At 53.0% G+C, this 16,627-nt stretch overlaps 1 protein-coding gene across 4 annotated transcripts in view; it reads right to left on the bottom strand.

The window, feature by feature from the left end:
* Positions 1 to 16,627, bottom strand: part of CORO2B (coronin 2B) — a 122,254-nt gene that overhangs the window by 65,173 nt on the left and 40,454 nt on the right. Inside the window, exon 2 of one of the 4 annotated variants that reach the window (XM_045823189.1) lies at positions 6,255 to 6,348. The exons of the other annotated variants lie outside the window; for them this stretch is intronic. The gene's annotated coding sequence lies outside the window, so the exon portion shown is untranslated. The remainder of the gene's footprint in view (positions 1 to 6,254; positions 6,349 to 16,627) is intronic. 4 annotated transcript variants of the gene reach the window in all.

Raw genomic sequence — 16,627 nt, 5'->3', positions numbered from 1 at the left:
CACATTGTGTTGAGACAGAGAGGAGCACAGAGGTCAGACTGCCCAGCAGGAGCCCTGGTCCGGCCACCCTGGCCAGGGACAATCATCTGCTGTAAAACAGGGACCGTGATGCCTCCCCAGCTGGGTTGCTATGACCCTGAATGACACGGCTGTCATGGCAATTGCTATCTCTTCCTAGGGCATCCCCCAGAGCTGATTAATGCTTGGCCACTTCTTGTAAGCGGTAGATGTACATGTTCTCTCTCTTCTGCTACTATATTGTAAGTTATCTGATCATCTGCCTCCTCCTGGTCCCTGTACAGCCCCAGCCCACCCCACCCCAAGCCTGGTCCAGGACTGCTGTCTGGCAGGAGCCTCCTAGTGACTCTGGTTGAGTAATCTCTCAGTGTGGTGGGAGGGCAAGACAAGGTCAGGCACAAGTAACGTTCCTTAGATGCTGCGGGTGTGGTCTCCCTCAGAACCTCCCCTCAGGCTGTGACTTCAGCTTGCTGAGGGTTTGACTTTCCTTGTCAGGATGATGCTCCACCTCTGCACACAGGACAAGGGTCTGGTCCTTGCCATCCCCCCATTACCACTTCTGGGTCCAAGACCTTGCTCTGCAGTGTTTGTCCTTGTGGCCATGCAGCCCCATCTCCTCTGAACGACTTGTCACCAGGACGCCAAGGCCCAGGAACTCAGCACAGCTCTCAGGCTGGGGCTTAGGGACTGTAGTATCAGCAAGGGGACAAGTGCCTGCGGACCTGCCCCGAAGGTACCCAAAGCCCCAGCCATGACCCTCTCTAGATGCCACCTCGTTCTCCACCACCCCCAGCTGGCCAGGGGGCAGAGCTGGGCAGACACTGCGGTCCCACTGAAAACATATGGTTTATGTTACTAATTTGAGGCTCAGAGGGTTTAAGAGTGTAGCCTAAAGTCATAAGCTATGAGAGCTGCAGAGCCGAGACTTCAGCCAAGAACTCTGACTCTTAGTTCACCGCTCTCCTCCTTCGGCCTCTCCACCCAAACCCATACCCTGCCCCCGCCCCCCCACGTTGCTCCATATAATGCAGGGCAATACACAATAGGGTAAAAAACTATATAGCAGGCAGGGGTTTGAGTCAAAAAGACTTCAAAGGTTTCCACCCTGCCTCTGCCATTTGTTAGCTGTGACTTTAGACTAGTCACTCAGCCTCTCTGAGCATCAGTTTTTTTAACTGTAAAATGGAAATAATGTCACCAGGCTCCCTGGATGCATTGAAGTGACAGAATGCAAGTGCCTGGCAAAGTGTCTGGCACAGACTGGGTGCTTGCCTTACACTAGTTCTACCCTTTTCCTTTCTCCTGTAAGGGAGAGGCTCTGGCCTCAACTGAGTGTTTACTTGGGGAGGCCAGGCTCTGCCAGGGGGAGGAGGGGCCCGGGCTGGGCCAAGGGTCAGGGGAAGGGAGGGAGAGGCTCTGGCCTCCAGATGTGCACAGCAGCTGGGCCCGCTCCCGGGCCCAGGGCCATCCCAGTCTCCCTCCAAGAAGGGGAGGGCCCGGAAGGAAGAAGTATTCATTTCGCAGCTGAGTGGCTCTTATAGCCTCTTGAGAAACGAAGGCTGGCTTTTCTCTCCTCTGAGATAATCACTGTGTACACCCCACATGGAAGCAAATGGTATCCTGTCCTCAATGCCAAAAATGATTTATTGTGACCAGCAGGAGCGATTTCTAGGTGATGACGACTAAAATCCAGTCATTTAGCTGGAACACAGAAATGTCCGAGGGCAATGTTTTCTTTCCTCTGGCTCAGGTGAGAGGGGAGCTCACGATCACATCCGTGGAGAGCTGTCAGCTGGGGCGCCCAGGAGACCTCTGCCACAGCCACCCCTGCTCGTGTGCTGCTGGAGGAAGGCTGGCACTGGCCGTCTTGTTTGGGTCACTAGCTGTGTGGCCTGGGACAAGTCACCGTCCTTTTCCAGGCTCAGTGTCCTTTTCCATGAAATGTGGGTATCAACGGCACTTACATCCCAGAATCTTCATGAGGACAAGGACAAGAGAGCACAGAGCACAGGGGCTTTGCAAACGGCACGCCTCCCTAATGAACGCCAGACACTCCCATCAGTACATCTGTGGCATTCGCCCATCACGTTCTGGGTCCGTGAGCGATGGCTGATCGCCTGGCCCCTCTGTCTCTGAGCCAGCTCTGCTTCCCAAGCCCAGGTCTGGGCACACGCAGGGACACAGTGCACTGTCGCAAATGAGGGAGCAGATGGGGACCAGCTCAGGGTCCTGAGAAGCTTGCCAGGCTGGGCAGTAGTTACTGATGGACTCCACCTTTCAGCTTCCTTTTCCGTAAAGCGAAGGCTTAGGATGGTTTCCTTGTGCCAGGAGAGCTCTTTCTTCCGATAGAGTATTACTCAGAACTACAAAACGTGAAATGGGCCAGGTCAGAGCTGTCTGCGTTCAAGTCATAAGGAAACCGGAGTGTCTTCAAGTCACAGTCCTGGGACGGCACCCGACGTGAGACCCTCTGGTGTGAGGGAGGATGCCGGAAAACTGTGTTCTGGCCAGCGCAGCCACTGCCTCACTGGGGACCCTCAGGCACACCCTCCTGCTCCTCCCACAGGAGGTGTTTGGGCCAGAAGGGCCACCATCTAGCTCTGCCGTTTCATGTTCTAGCTCAGGACACTGAGTTCTCACTCATTTCCAGGACTTCTGAGATGTTATAGCCATTCAAGAAATTCCCAGCACAGAGAAGCTGGACCACATATCTTCTTTCTTAGGTGCTCTCTGATGGCTGGGCCCACTGGGCTTGGGCCTCCAGGGACCCAGGAATTCCTGCAGGGTCTGCCTCTGAATTCTTTGGCCCCCACGGCCAGGCCGACTGCAGCAGGGACGGAGGACGAGGTCTGACTCGCTGCCCCGTCCCACCGGGCCAGCGCTCACAGCTCAGCAACACCGCAGTGGTTGGGAGGGAGGGCCCTGCAGCCAAGCGGCCTCCATTTGAGTCCTGGCTCCACCTCACCCAGGCCAACCTGGACAAGTCGCCAAACCTCACGGAGACACAGTTCCCTTCATCTGTGACATAACCTTGTGAGGATGCTCTTCCCCCTTCTCGCCTCCTTGAGGTCTTTTCTCAAAGGTGACCTCTCAAGGAGACTTTCCCCAAGCACAGGTCACTTATCAACCACGCCACATGTCTTACTCACCTGGTTTGTATCTTCTCCACTAGACCATCAGCGCTAGGAGGGCAGGGTTTGTCTCTTCCGCTCACTGCTGCATCAGCAGTGCCAACAACAGTGCTTGGCACACAGCAAACACTTGAAGAGTGTACCTGCCAGCGGGCCAAGGGCAGTGGTGTGCTGGCACAGGCTAAACAACCGGCTCTCTGAGGGAGGGGAGGCAGCCCTGGTTTGCAGTGTCTGCCAGTTGCCAGGTGAAAATTCTCCCACCATGGCTGACTTCAAGGTACCAACGTGGCAGCACTGAGTGTGTAGTTAGGTTACAGTGAAACTGCAATGGAAATGGGACGACCGAAGAAGAGGCAGAGGCCACCAAGGCAGGCAGAGTGACAGCAGGAAGCGACATTAACTGTGTGGTCTTCACATTCCCTCCAGTACAGCATCTCCCAGACCCCTGGTCTGGGGGTCCTCTCGCCGGGCTCTGCAGCGGAGTCGTCTGAGGAACACGTTGTACAGGCACGCGCCTGCAGACCCCAGAGTTTGAGGATGCCCGCTCTAGTTTATGCGCCTAGGAACAGGCCCGGGCTGCACCATCCCATATAATGGCTACTAGTCATAATGGCTGTTTACATTCAGATGAATTAAAATTAAATCAAATGAAAAATTTCAGTTCTTTTATGTTCTATGTCTTGATAAAAGTATAGGTTACACAGGTGTAAGCATTTGTCGAAGTTGATTGGTTATTTAAGATCTATGTGTTCCACTCTAGATAAACTACATCTTAATAATAAAATAGTCCTTTAGAAAAAAAAAATCAGTTCCTCCACTAGACTAACCACATTTCGAGTGCTCCCTAGCCACATGCGGCGGGTGGCTGCCATAGTGAACTACACAGATTACAAATCACTTCCATCGCTGCAAAAAAATTCCACTGGGCAGCAATGGAAGAATATCAATTAGTCCCAAAAGTCATGCCCTACCAGAAAGGAATCATACTGAACCCCACACCTAGGAGTTCCTGGCTGGAACGCATGGGGACTGTGGAAGGTCATAGTCCATAGTCACCCCGATGACTTTTTCTCTACCCCGAGCACATGTCGAATGCCTGGGTTCCCGGCCAGCTCTCCCGTCAACACACAGAGCCCCGTGGGCAAGCCCCTCAGTCTTCTCAACTGTGAACCCAGATTCCCCGCCTCTGCCCTGCCTCCCTCATGCTATCAGGGAGCAGATCAAAGTTAAGCAGAACCAAACATGTTGGGGTGGTGCCTTCTCAACAGTCTGCAGGTGGGAGGATGCAGATCCGGCACCCATGTATGCTACATTCTGCCCATCACCCAGCGCAAGTCCAGCCAGACACGAAATCTATTCCTGGAGCGGGCTTCCTGTTCTGCTGAGCAGGACTGGACACGTGAGGGGAGGCTGCTAGCCTCATCTGCTCCAAGCTCTTCAGGGGAGCTTCCCACCTCCCCGAGATGGTCCCTGGGCTGGGAAGTCTTTCCCGAAGCCCCCAGATTCTGCCCTGTCTCTTCGTCTCAGTGATGCTTTTCCTGGCTCATCACACTAACAACAATAGCCAACATTTATTAAGTGCTGACTACGAGCCAAGCATTTTACATCCATTATATCCTGTAATCCTTATAACAACCCCAAGGAAGAGCTACAACTATTATCCCCATTTTCAGATGCATCTGGGCTTGCCCAGAGCCACTTAAGTGGAGGAACTGGGATCTAAACTCAGGTCTGACATCAGGATGTCTGCTTCGCATGCTTACCACCACACTGGATGTTCTCCAGGGCAGAGACTGTGTCTCATCCTTCCTCGTTTCTCCAGGGCTTCCCATTAGGTTTAATACATTATTATTTTTTTTAATTTATTTATTTTTAGAGAGAGGGGAAGGGAGGGAGAAAGAGAGGGAGAGAAACATCAATGTGTGGTTGCCTCTTGTGTGCCCCCTACTGGGGACCCGGCCCACAACCCAGGCATGACCCCCAATCGGGAATCGAACCAGTGACCCCCTGGTTCACAGGCCAGAGCTCCATCCACTGAGCCACACCAGCCGGGACAAGTTTAATACATTATTGATAAATACTTATTAAATACATGAATGAGAGAAGGAATAAAAGGACAGGAATAAGAAAGAGTGACTGTCACTTCCCCTCAAATCTTTCAAAAGCCCCCTTGGTTCTCCCAGATCACAAACCTTGTCCACTACCTCATGAGGTCTGCAGGACGAGTTCCCGCCTGTCGAGGTCCGACCTGGGTGGAAAGCCGGGAAGGGAATGTGTGCCTCCCTGTGGGCCCAAACTTTCCTTCCTGACAGACGCAGAAAGGCTTTCATGGAAGCATAGCCTGCTGGGGCAGAAAAGGATCCTTGGGTCCACTAAAATCCAGCCTCTTATTTCACAGACTGAGGCCCAGAGGGGGAAGTGACTTGTCCAAGGTCACACACAGCAAGCTGTCATAGAATGACCAGTACACACTATAACCCTCCTGTCATAAGTGGAAGGCGGGGTGAGGAGGTAGAGGCGTAGGGCACGGTGCTGCCACATCTCAGCAGATAGACCCAGTGGGAGTGTCTGGGTCAGGCAGGCCCCCCTCGCCCTGCACCCACTGTCCACTGGGGTTCTGAGTTCCGTGTTCCTCTGTCCACCAAGGGAGGGCTGGTGGGGCTCAAAGCACAGGCCCAACAGATGGTTTCTATTTGCAGACACTGAGCCTGGTCTTGCCATACTTTTGACCTATTTTGAGGAACTGAGGGCCCCGCTGGCTCAGGGATGGCCTTCCATTCATACCCCTTAACCCACGGTTTGGCAGAAGATCAGATGGATGGTTCAGGGCCAGTGGAGAAAGGGAGTAGAGGAGGAAAACCTTCGAAAATGAGGCTGGGGTGGATGTCTGCAAGCTTGGACCCGGGGGAAGGAATCCTGCTTAGAGTCTTCCGGGTATTTGTGGAAATTCAGGTTCCTGGGACTCACTTCGGACCTGCAGGGTCACACTCTGGGGCTGGGCTGAGGAATGCACATTTCCCCTAAGCTCCCCAGTGCACTGTCTGCAGGCCAACAGCACTGGCATTGTTCAGGTGCAGGTTAGTAATGCAGAATCCTGGGGCCCACCTGGGACGGAAGCAGAGTCCACAGTTTGACAAGATCCCCAGCGATTGCAGGTATCCATCAGGGCTTCTCAAACTTGGGCGTGCACCACAGTCACCTGGGGAGATTGTTAAAACAGATCTCTGTGGGGTGGGGCCTGAGAATGTGCATGTCTTATAGACTGCCAGGTGACGCTGAAGCCACTTCAGTCTCTGACCTGCAAGGAGCATGGGCCCTCTGAAGCCCTATCTCTGCAACTTTTCCTCAGTCTCTTCAGCTCTCTGAGTCTCAATGTCCGCATCTGTAAAATGGATATATAATTCATACCCTTTTCCTAGGATAGTTGTGAGGCTCCAGTGCAATAATAACGTGTTTGAAAGTGCTCTGTGAACTACGATACAAATATTATTCTATAAATCAACTTGACTAATTAACTAATTTAAAAAGACTTTAGGTGATCTCATTTGGCCTTGACAGTCGCTTTGCCTTACAGCAAGTCAGTGGGAGAGCTTTATTCTGCATTCCTAGGCTGCCACACACAAGACCAGGCATGCAGTAAGCACTCAACAAGGGCTAGTGGAATTCGACCCAAGACTTCCGCTTCTCAGCCCGATTCTCTTTCCACAGCAGTCTCTCTCAGTAAGGTAAGGCAGAGCAAATTTTTTAGCAAAGATTGTTTGATAGCTGAGTCCAAAGGCTGAGCTGTGTAGATGCCAGGCACAGCTGCCACCCCACAGGCTCTTCACTGGAGAAAGCCCTGCCTAACTCTCAGGATGATTTGGGATTCCGAGTTCAGAGTGCGGGCCTGGCCCAGCCCTGACATGTGGTGTGTGCACGCTCATTGCAGGGGTCCCCGCTCCCAGCCACCTCCTGGCAGTCCGACCACGCAGGTGCCCCGAGCCAAGGCATGCCCGGGCTCTTGTGTTTATGGCCATGCAGTCCTCACACGGGTTGATACGGCTCCCTGACACCCCCTGAAACAGCATGCCCAACATGCCGCCCGGGAAGGGGGCAATCGCAGCTACGTCCTGCTGAGGGGCCCTTCTAATTATCGGTCCCTATAGCCGGGGCCCCTCAGACCACCATCTCACGGACCAGGACTTTGGCTCCCTGCCACCTGGCAATGCAGAAAAAAGAAGGGTTGATAAACTGCCCCTGGAGGAACATGGTAGCTTGGCTTGGGCCTTTCTGCTCCCAAGAGATAATTTATCTAAACTGCAGCCAGGGGAGGGCACAGAGGAGAAGGGTGGCCTGCATGCTGTGTTGTAGTGTGTCTGCTGGAACTCGGAGGAAGCTGGCCCACCCTTCAGTGCCCCAGATGAGAAAGAAAAAATGGAAAATCTTTACATTACTGTTAATCATCTTGAGTATGAAAGAGGGCACTGTATCAACTTGCCCACAGAGAAGCAGCCCCCGCCCACCTGCACAGGGCTTATTTGGAGACAAGCTGCATGGCCCACCTTGCACTGTCCCCACGGGATGTGTGTGTGTGGTGTGTGTGGTGTGTGGTGTACACGGTGCACATGTGTAGGAGTCACCATTTCTCCTGGACTTTGATGACAATTCGAGGGGTCTCATCAGCTGAGTGTTTTAAAACTACAGCAGACACTTTTTGATTAAACTGCATGTTACTGAGAAAATAAATTGGCTTTTGTTTGGAAAACCCTCTGACTGATGATGTCTCATGATGTTCTTTCTTCTCTACCTTTCACTCATTGCCTTGTAAACAGAATCTCTTAGGCCCTGGCTGGGTAGTTCAGTTGGCTGGAGCAACCTCCTGATACGCTAAGGTTGCGGGTTCGATCCCTGGTCAGGACACATACAAGAATCAGCCAATGAGTGCATCAGGAAGTGGAACAACAAGTAGATGTCTCTCTCTCTCTCCCCCTCCCTATCTAAAACTCATTAAGTAATTTTTTAAAAGAAACGAAAACAAAAGAATCTATCAGTTAGTTCAGGACCAGCAAGGAAAGGGGAATCTGTCTGCACCTTTGGCCAACAATTTCTCTCTGACAGCCTCTTCTGTTCCCCAGACTCATATGGGGCGCACGCAGCCTTCTCTAGGTGGCCGTGTCGGTCCCACACGACCTCCAGCTCGGCTCCTGTAGGACGGACCCACACTCAGTGGCCACTGCAGCTCAACCACTCTGCCTTTCCTTCGGAGGGTTTAACTGCAAGCTGCACTGGCCGTGGCTGAAGCAGAGGCCATGGCTGAGAGAGGGGCCAGGGCCGGAGGAGAGACAGCTGTGAAGAGGATTGTTTTTACTTTTTAGATACGGCTGTGTGCTTTATCGTTGCACTCACTGATTGTGGCCTCCCCTCCTCTAAATGGCATCCGTTTGTTTACCCAGAGAGGGTTGAGGACTGTAAGAACAGGACCCCCCAAAAATTCAGGTTCTGACGTCCAAAACAGGATTTTGCAGCTCCACAACCATCTCAGCAGCCAGGCTTGAGAGGCTTTTCCCGACGCCCTCCTGCCTCTGTCAGCAAACGAGGCATCTGGCCTGGCTGGCTGGCTGGCTGGCTGGCTGGCAGAGAGGGCCCAGCCGGACCCCGAGGAAGGGGAGCACGCTCCTGGAGGGCGGAAGGACGGAGGATGAGAGGGAAGCAGAAGGGAAGTGCACATTCAGATGTGTGTCCTGACTTTCCAGACTTTGGGCCCAAATCTTTGGCGAATGTGTGCTCGGTAAGTGGTGCCGACAGTCGAGTTTCTCTCCAACTTCTTTGTTGGGATTCTAGAAGGAGACAGGCCAGTATTCAGAATGGCCCTGGGCCAAATAAGAGGTGGCCTAACAGAATTAAGATGGCCAAGGGAGCTGGCCAGACAGAGAGGGCTGGGCATGCACTCTGAGCCTCCTCCACACTTTGGCTGGTGGAGAGAACCCAGCCGTCCCTGCTCAGCCCAGAGACGATCCAAGAAGCACAGGCCACCAAGAGCTTGCCGTGGTGAGGGGCAAGCCGACTGCACCAGAGGCTGTGGGGGAGACGCCTGGGCCAAGAAAATGTGGACCAGGAGTTTGTCAGCTGCAGACTTCAGTGGCAGATGCCCAAAGAATACCCCGGGATGGGACGGGCCGGCCACAGCTCAGCTGGGTGTCAGCTAGGACGTGTCCAAGAACCAGCACAGAGCCAGAGGTCCCCTGCCTCTGACACCCGAGGTCACTTAAGCTCCACAATCTATTATATCCCCAGATGCCATTTTGAAAACAAGCCAGGGGAGGAGGAGCAGCTCTGAAAGATGAGCCCTTCAGAGTCATCCAAGCAGAAGCCAAACTACTGCAGAGGCTGAGCCTTTACATTACAGGACTAGTTAAATTACCGACTCAGACTGACGCCACTGGATGAGGCTGAATATGTTTTGTCACCGTGACCCTGCGAGGTAAGGCTCCTGAATGAGATCAGATTAGCTTCAGAGGAAGTAAAGAATCCATATCTCCTTGGCACATCCGAGTGGTCAGGGCCACCCCATGGAAGGCTGTGCACTGCATGGCTCGACCATATGAATAGTGCCCCTGGAGCTACGCAACCTGGGAGGGGGAGGAGGCTGCAAGATCTTTCACAATGAAGTGGCTGCAGGAGCAGGAGGCAGAGTCAGAAAGCTGCATCACCATCCCACAGGCCAGGCTGGCGCAGACAAGATAACCAGGGGGATCCTGCACACTGGTAGCTCTGAAACGCCATTCCAGCCTTCTGACACCCAGTCCCATGGCTGCCCCTGGGGCCTGGGAGGCCTGCCTGCTGGTCATTCTCTGGCCTTCCCTTACTAACGGTCAACAGAAAAGTCTGTTTCTAGTAACCAAGGGAACCCACTTGAGTCATGGGGAGGGACATGTGGCCTTCCCAAGGCAGTTGCCCTGAGCCATTCCAGCATCCAGTCTATACTAGCAAGTGTCCACACTGGCAAGTGGAAGCAACTCATCCCTGACAGCTCAAGACGAAGAGCTCTCCTTGTGCAGCTGTGTCAGGACTGTGTCCAGCATGTCTGCTGGTGTCAAAAGGCTGATACATCGGCCCTGGTGCGTCTCTGAGCGTTCTGTTTCTGGAGACTCACCCTTCCTGAGCCGCAGTAGTGCTTCCTGGCTGCAGCTCCCAGCGGGCACTTGGCATATCCTTGATGGTCTGATTAGTTCTCTTTGCATGTGAGAGAGAAAGCTCTAGAAGTCCGTATGCTAGGCCTACATGCCAGCTTAGAAGTCTGGAAAGAGCAGGAACTCTAAAATTAGATGTGCCTGGGTCAAAATTCTAATATCACCACCTACTAGCTATGTACCCTACCTACCTTAGACAAGTTGCATTGTTTTTTGGAACTTGCATTCTCATCTGTAAAAATGGAGAATAACAATGCCTACTTCTCAGGCAGTTTCCACCCCCTTGTCTCCCCAGGAGTGTGCCGCACACGCTGTCAATAACCAATTGTTGGGTAAGACTTGACTGGCTTTTTTGAAGTCAAGCATTTTTTAAAGTTTCAGAGCTATTCCAGACCCTGCCATCTGGGTGTTCCCTTGGAGCCGTGGGACAAGTCCTCCCTGGATAAGGGAGGAGGGGCAGATGCTGCCAACAGGCTACACAGCAGCCATTTCCATCCACGTGCACCACAGGAGGGCTTTTCACTGTCCCAGTATCCCTCACACTTAGGAGAGGCCCTGTGGGCCAGTTCTGTGCTGGGGGACTCCTGAGAAAGTTTTTTTTCTTATTAATAAAGGAAAACACATAAAAAATCTCTTTCTTGATGTACTGGCTGATATGCTACTTCCTGCCTTTATTTGCATTTGAGAATGTAAAGCCCAGGGCAGTGGCAGCCATCTTGGGCCCATAAGGTGACAGCCCAGGATCCAAAGCCAACATGATGAAGAGGAAGACCAGAAGGACAGAAAAAGTCTGGGTCCTTGATGACACTGTTGAGCCACAAAACCAGCCCTAGGAACGCCTCTGACCAGGCCTCTTGTTCAATAAAACATAAATATGCCTGTAGCTTGAGTCATTCTTGGTTGATTTTGTTGTTGTTGCTGCTGTTGTTGTTGTTGTTACTTATAGCCAAAAGGATAAAGGGTAAAGAAGGAAGGGCAGGAGGTAGCAGATGTCTGAGTGCTTGGACACTCACTCCCTGTGACCTATCTCCTTGAGGTCTCCATGTCTCAGAGGCTCTGGCAGCCCCCACAGCCAACAAGCTAGAAGTTACCAGGAGGCTCAGACACCCCGCAGCCCTGCCCATGCCCAGCAGGCCTGCCCCTGCCCGAGGGCAAAGGAAACCCAGGGCCCCTCCATCCCCTTTCCGGGTTTCCTCTCATCCCTCAGCAGAGCTCCTCGGGGTGAGCTGATGCAGCTGCCTCTGCCTCCTGAGCACCGTTGCAGGAGTCGCACAGCTCACAGCCCCAGGGTAGCGGTGATGGCCCTCAGGGGTCGGGGGGGGGGCAGAGCACTAAACCGATTCATACTGCCCACTGCTGCACAGCCACCCACACAGCGCCTCCCGGGCGCAGCAACACGATTGAGAACTAAGGAGATCTTTCCCGACTTTTTTCTTTATTTCTCAGAGGGCTGTCATTGACAGAAGCCATGAGGAGGAGCGGAGCTGAAAATGAGGTCATGTGGGCCTGGTGGGCAATGAGCAAACACCAGCACCGTCACCGTCCCCTTCCAACATTGTGGCCATGTGGGTGACAAAACACGGCCGCTGGGCAGCCCCTAGAGGGGGGTGGCGTCTCTGTCCTGCTGGGATTCTTGCTCTTTAAAGTACTCTTTCTCTGTTCCCTTGTGGCGCGCATATGCTCACGCACACACACACACACACACACACACACACACACACACATGCATTCCTGGCTCCTACCCTTCTGCTGGTCTCCTGCCCACCTCATGGGCACATTATGAAGCCCTTGAAGTTGCTCATTGCTCAGCCTTTCCATACACATCATTTCCTCCCTGTCCTGGTCCCAGACTGTGTTCCTGCTTCAGGCCCTCCTGGTCACCATGAAAATCAAAGCCAACCCACTGGCATCATCTGGCCTCTGCAGACACCTCTACAGACGAATTCTCTCTACTCACCTCTCCTCTGGAGTCAGGACCACCCCAGTCTGTAGGGCACATTTATGAAGTTAGCAAAAGGTACCCCTTCCTCTTGGCAGATGCAGTGTGGGGCCAGAGCCCATAGCTCAGTGAGTCGGTAGAACACAGGCGGATGTCAGCCTCCCCTTGCTCCTCTCCCAGGCGCCCTCATGCAGGCACAACTCCACACTTGGACGGGGCAGCCATGCACGGAGCCTTTCTAGTTACACCTTCCAGTGTTTCTGACCTGAACGCTATTCTCAGACATTGACTCCAGAACTTCCAACATGCAGCAGCCCAGCTCAGGGGGCAACGACCTTACAAAGCACCACAGCCTCCTTGATACTCCCCAGCACAATCCCATGGCTCACCTGGTACCTCCGTGCAGGGCTCTCCTCCTAGGCTCTCCTCTGCTAACACTAGTTAAAGTCATAGCGCTTCCCAATTCCAGCTCATTCTTCCCTGCCCTGGCTGGAGGTGAATCACACAGCTGTCCCCAGAGACACGGGGTCTCCCCCTCCCAGGTTCTGGTTCTTCTCTGGTGAGAGGTCTTAGTCCTCAGAGCAACCCAATGAGGTAGGTGTAATTATCTTCCCCTAATTATAAGGGAGGAAACTGAGGCACAAAGATTAAGTAACTTGCCCAAAGCCACCTAGGGAAGAGGCAAAGGCGGGATTTGAACCCAGGCCTTCCAGCTCCACTGAGTGTGTACTTAACAAGCAAGCTATGGGGCTATTGTGGGAATGAAATGAGATAAAGCATGCTTGGCACACAGAAGGCACTCAACACACGGTCATTATGTTAATGTGTCATTATTGTTAAACGTTTAACTTCATTACTCATTGTGCAAAGTGCCCACCAAAACTAAGCTGCCCCTTCTTCCCTCCCTCCAGCGCTGATATGGCTGTTTCGGTGGTGGGTGAGGGTCTGGCACTCTTTATAGGTTTCCTGCTGGGTTTCCAGTTAGGGGGCAGGGGGAGATTTGGGGTACAGAGGAGAAGGCAAATAAACACCCTCAGCCCAGAGCCTCATCAAACTGGCAGTACCTCAGCACATAGCAAATCATGCTGGCTACAAGAGGAGGGGGCTGGAATATGGGGGTAAGCAGGGAGGTTTGGGGCAGAAAGGAAGCCATCCTCATGAGCCCGGAGGTCTTGGGTAGGGAAGCAGATAGAAGAAGATCAGGCTGCCCCTTCAAGACTCAGCTCAGCAAATGACAATTGAACTGCCTAATGTAATTCCTGAGGCCCAGTACAAATGCCACTTCCTTCAGGAAGCCCTTCTAGATGTCCCGGTAGAATCAACTCCTTCCTCCCCTCTGCTCCCAGCAAGTTTTATATTTCAAGCCCAGCCTTGCCCTGTTCATATTATATCTACTCTGTTTCAGGTTCACAGCATAAAGAGCTTGAATGTCTTTTTGACTATAGGCTTCTGGAGAGAAGGGACCAGGTCTATAATGTCTGTATGCACAGCAGAGGCTTAATGAATGCTTGCTGAGTGATTAGAGAAAGAATGTGACACAGGTCCCACCTGCTTTGGGCCTCTTTTCTGGGGCCTCATCACGGCAGAGCAACCATGTGGTTGGTGAGACTTCGGAGCTGGCCTGGGAGGTACACAGATTGAGGGCCCCACCGAAAGCGACGGGACAATGGGAGAGGCTGCCACTCCTTTCCACTTGCGACAAGGCTCTGCCTCTGCAACAGAGGGCAGCATCACTCCCCAGCCCACCCGTCCCTCCCTGGTCCTGGGTTCGGTCAGCACCCCGTCACCCCGCAGTAAGGTCCCAGCCCAGGTCTGTCCAGGCCCCTCTTCCTTCTGCTGCCCAGCAGGGAAAGGCCGGGCTTCTTACCATGCCTCCCACCAAACCACCGTCCTGGCCGCCCCCCAACTCCCTCCTTAAGCTGCTGGCGGACGTGTCTCACTGTCCCAGGCGTGCGGTGACTCCCCCTCAGAAAGGTTCTAGGTCACGATGGGTGGTGGTGACATAATCATGGTTGTTGAAACACACAGAACCGTACATACAAAATCATACATGATGGCTTTTACTGCATGTAAATTATACAATAAACCTAACTTTAAAAATTCCCTAAAAAAATGTTTGTGCTGATCCTTGATAAAGAACGCCTCATAAAAGAAATCGTGGGAAGTTTCCAGTTTAGAGACTCCTAAACCCTGTTCGCCTGAGGAGACCTGGGTCCCTCTACCCTCCCAGTGGCACTCTCTGAAAGCCACCGCAAGGGGCCTTCGTGGGGCGCAGAGAAAGGGATCCTGGGAAGGCTGCCACTTGTCCTGTAGTGTCCCCACTCTGGACAGGTGTGACCTTCAGTCGCCAGCACTGAAGTGAAAAAGAGAGCCTCCTGGCCCCACCCCAGATCCATTAAGTTAGAATCTCTGCCGTCTGATGTTTAAAAAGCCTCAGGTGATTCCAAAGCACAACTAGTATTTGAAATACACCCCACACTGGTTTCAGGCCCCAGAGACAGCAGTTCCTCTCATGAGTTCCAGGCTGAGTGAAACACTGAATGGTGCCTTCCCAAGACTCTGAGGGTCTGTGCTTCATTATCATTTCTGTTAGAAACTGTGTTTGCTGTCAATTCTGTCTTACCTTGGTAGGGTCCTTCAAGCTAACACAGCACCCTGCCATGGATTACGTCTTCAAGGCCAAGCACCTGGCTCTTTTCACCCCCATTTATCGAATGGCAAACAGCATCAGAGCGGGGTTACGTAACCTGCCAAGATGAGGCAGGGGCAGGACCTGCGACCCTGGTCCTTTGAGTCCACCTCTCCTCTGTTCCATCACCCTGCCCCACGAGCTCAAAGTCCTCCTTCCCTCTAGAGGCAGAACTAAAGAGGGCAGGGCAGAGTGGGAAGAATCAGAAAGGGTTTCCTCTCAATCCAGCCACCAAGAAACCTGTTTGTGCTCCCTGAGTCCAACAGCAGAATGACTGCTAAATCTGTGACGCAGGCAGTGAGGGGTGGGGCTGCTCAAGGCACTGCCTCCAATCTCACTCAGCAAGTGGCACGACTGGGGTCACCCTGAGCAATGAGCCAGATGCAGTTACTGCCCCCACCTCCTGGGTGCCGGATGGAGAAGCCCAGCAGGATTTCTGGAGCAAAGGAACCTGCAGGCTGCCCTTCCCCCCAGGAGTCTGCCCCACTGCCGGAGACAACTCCTGGACGTCATCCCATATGGCCTCAGGCCACGGCAGCTGGGAGAGGCTGGCCTCACCCCCTTCTGTTCCTTTGGGATGGGACAAGGTGGGGCTGAGGAGGAAGGCTGTGGTCGGGGAGGGCTGGAGGTCACTCACGTCCACCTGTATATGTTAGATACTCCCAGCTTCCCACGTGACCTCCCGACAATGTGCCAAGGACCCACAGTCTCACTCCAGCTGCTTCAGTTCTGGCCCCAGTTCTGCTGCCCTGGCAAGTCTCAGGGCCTCGGTTCCAGAGGCAGCACAGGGTGGAGGCTTAAAAAGCTGGGCCATCTCCTTGCTGGGTGACCCCAAGAAAGTAACATCACCTCTCTGAGCCTCAGTTTCCTCATCTACAACACAAGAGTGATATGAATAGTGCTCACTGCATAGGGCTTATGTGAAGTTTAGATTCCATAAAGTATACATAGCACCCAACACATTCTTGGCCTTTGTAAACTTTGGCCGTCATCATCCCCACCACCATCCTCAGTTTTCCGGTCTGTTAAATGGGAATAATCTTAACCCCTGCCCTGCCTACCTCAGAAGGGTGCTGTGAGAGAAGGTGAACAAAGCTGCCAACTCCACGAGGGCAGGGCCTGTGTCTGCCTTGTTTCCCTGATGCATCCCCAAGATTCAGAATGGTGTTTGTCAATAGTAGGTGCTCAGCAAACACAAATGAATGGAGGGGTGGGTGGGTGGGTGGATGGGTGGCTGGAGTGTGGGGATACATGTTGGGACTCTGAAGGCAATCCGTGGCAGTGAGCTGCTTTTGTTTCTAATGAGTAGCCAGTGATGCACGACAACAGAATGGATTGTATTTGAAGTGGTGAGCTCCCCGTCACTGGAGGCAATGAAAGAAATTGGAAGGTCTCTTGGCACAGGTGCCAGAGACAGGATGCACACAACAAGTTTGGGTTGAACTGGATGTCACCTCAAGAGTGTTTTCCAACTCAGAGTGAATCCTTCCAGCCCACAACAGCCCTCAGCCAAGCCTTGTTTAGTCAACTTGCACTCAGGTGAATGTAAAACCAACCATCACGTCCTCATACGGTGGTCCCATTCTCCACCAAGATGGATGGTCTCAACAACATCCTCCGGTCCATACTCACTCACTCGAGTTCGCACACACAGACACTCACCGAGCAGTTGCCACGCCGT

Source organism: Phyllostomus hastatus, unplaced genomic scaffold (assembly GCF_019186645.2).
Source record: "Phyllostomus hastatus isolate PE091 unplaced genomic scaffold, TTU_PhHast_1.1 phas_scaffold_501, whole genome shotgun sequence".
In the NCBI taxonomy this organism is placed as follows: domain Eukaryota; kingdom Metazoa; phylum Chordata; class Mammalia; order Chiroptera; family Phyllostomidae; genus Phyllostomus; species Phyllostomus hastatus.
The sequence above is the reverse complement of the archived record's forward strand: the minus strand, read 5'-3'. Positions and strand labels throughout refer to the sequence as shown.